This window comes from Hevea brasiliensis, chromosome 5, assembly GCF_030052815.1.
Source record: "Hevea brasiliensis isolate MT/VB/25A 57/8 chromosome 5, ASM3005281v1, whole genome shotgun sequence".
Taxonomy (NCBI): domain Eukaryota; kingdom Viridiplantae; phylum Streptophyta; class Magnoliopsida; order Malpighiales; family Euphorbiaceae; genus Hevea; species Hevea brasiliensis.
The window spans coordinates 109,788,544-109,791,126 of record NC_079497.1 but is presented as its reverse complement, the minus strand read 5'-3'; the positions used below and the strand labels follow the sequence as shown (position 1 = coordinate 109,791,126).

Here is a 2,583-nt window from a genome sequence, read left to right as displayed (position 1 = left end):
GCCAAAGATGTCAAAAACAAGTTTCAAAGTTGAAATATGCATTGACCAAATTGCGCATAACTTGCCGCATAAGTTATGCAGTTCTGCATAAGGAGAAGAAACTGTCCTCACTACTTGCCGAAATCTGCATAAGTTGCCGCATAACTTATGCAGATTTGTGCCTCCCTTATGTAACCTCACAGAATTGTGCATAACCTATGCAGTCTTGCACCTTGCTCATGCAGTTTCGCACAAAAGAGCCAGAAACCAGCCGAAAATTGCATAAGGGACTGCATAACTTATGCAGTCCCACAAAGACTTCATTAATGAGCTGGCAGAAGATTCTCTCAGAAAATCGCACCTCAAACACACCATTTTAGGGCTCTTTGTCAGAAAAAGTTATAAATAGACCCTTATCCCATTTTAGAAAGAAAAAAAAAGGAGAGGAAGAAAAGGAAAAGGAGAGGGCAGCAGCTGAAGAGTCAAAATCGTCTCCCACACCATTTCCAACCAGATTTGGAGATTTCTTTCTTTTCTTGCATATTTACTACCTTTCTAGTATTGGGTTTCTTGTTTCTTAGCTTAAATTAAAGTTTTATTTTCATATTAACTCAGAATATCTTGTAAATATTTTGGATAATGAGTAGTTTTATTAGATTCTGGAGTAAGGGATGTAATATTTGAGATATTTTGTGGATTTTGATTGGGTAATCCATATTTTGTGGTCTTAATGAGTTTTACTCATTTCTTGTGTGCTTAATGACATGCTTAGTGTAGGATTCCATTAAGTGATGTTCTTAATCCATGGTTGAGGCACCGAAAGGAGAAAACCTTGTGATAAATAATCAAGAAATTGGACTTAATTAACTTAGATCTAGAAATAGACTAAGAATTAAGAGGATTTACAGATTAATTAAAGAACTTAATGGGTCTTAATTAACTCTAACTCCACGAATGTAGGATTAGATTGATTAAGGCACCCTTTGTCCCACTCGAAAGGGTATTCAAAAGATTTAAGAATTAATCTCCTTAAAACCCGTAAGTTCCACAAGATTGGACAACCAATTTAAAATTCAAAAATAGCTTGAATATGAACTCCCGAACTCCGGAATCGCCTTTTTATAATTGTTAATTTTCAATTGAATTTAATTACTTGCCATTTTAAATCTTGCCATATTTCAATTGCTTATTTTAATTTGGTGTAGATTTAGTTAAATCATTACATTGTTGAATAGATCATTAATTTTACACATATAGATTTCATACTCCAATACCTATCAATTTATTGCTTTAATTTCAAAAATAGTTCAATTTAGTCAACTTTTCATATCAAAAATTCAATCATTAACACAACTCCTCGTGGGAACGATATCTTTTCTATATTACTTGTACGACCCGAGCACTTGCGGTTGGGCTACATCAAGTTTTTGGCGCCGTTGCTGGGGAGTTGTTTGTTTAAGATTGAATTCTTGATTATTTTAGTTGTTTTTAGTTTTATCTTTGTTATCTTTTTATTTTGTGTTTGTTTGTTCTTTTTAGGTACTTTTAATCTTTTATAAGAAGAGCTAGAAGTACAAGTGATACATCCTTATTGTTTGATCCTGAAATTGAGAAATTTTGTAAAGCCAACAAGAAAGAAACCAGAAAAAGGAAAGAAGCCTTGAGAGAAACTGAATTAGAAGCAGACATGGCTGATGAAAGAATTAGAATTGGTGGTGGTAATACTGGAAATAATCGAAACAATGAACATGCAGCCCAAGGTGAAGAAGTTGTAAATGCTAATGTGCCTAGGGGAAGTATGATGGATCATGCTTTTCCTCGTTTTGATGATTTGAGAGAGAGCATAGCAAGACCAAGAATTGATGCAAATAGTTACAAGATGGATTTTGAAGTCCTTCAAATGATTCAAAATTCCCAATTTGGAGGACATCCTTCTGAAAATCCACACACACATCTAAAGAAGTTTGCTATGATTTGTGATATGCAAAAACAACCTGGAGTATCTGATGATGCAGCAAGATTGAAGCTATTCCCATTCTCTTTGAAAGATAGAGCATTGGATTGGCTTGATTCTTTACCTCACAACTCCATTACAAATTGGGAGCAACTCACTGATGCATTTCTTGCACAATATTTTCCACCTGGAAAAACTCAAGAATTGAGGAATCAAATGACAGCTTTTAGACCAAGAGAAGATGAAACTCTTTATGAATCATGGATGAGATGGAAGGAATTAGAGAGATAATGCCTACATCATGCCATTCCAAAATGGATGATAAACCAGAATTTTTACACAAATGTCACTCCTGCAATTAGAGGGATTATTGATGCTCAAATAGGAGGAGAATTTATTATGAAGCATGAAGATGAAGCTTATGAGCTATTGTAGAAAATTGCAAAGAATACTCATCTTTGGAGTAGTCCAAGAGGACCAGCTCCAACTCAAAAAAGGCAAGCTGCTGGAATGTATGACCTTGATCCATTCAACATGATTAATGCAAAGTTTGATGCACTTACAAATGTTTTGGCTAAGAAGATGGAAGATTTAAGTATGTTGGTTAGTTCATCATCATCATCTGGAAGTTTACAACAAGTTGCTTATGA

General features: G+C 34.5%; 1 non-coding gene across 1 annotated transcript; it reads right to left on the bottom strand.

Moving 5' to 3' along the window:
- Positions 1 to 2,134: 2,134 nt before the first annotated feature.
- LOC131180384 (small nucleolar RNA R71) lies at positions 2,135 to 2,241 on the bottom strand. The gene has a single exon (XR_009149160.1). It is a non-coding gene; the product is annotated as a small nucleolar RNA R71 (small nucleolar RNA).
- Positions 2,242 to 2,583: the final 342 nt, after the last annotated feature.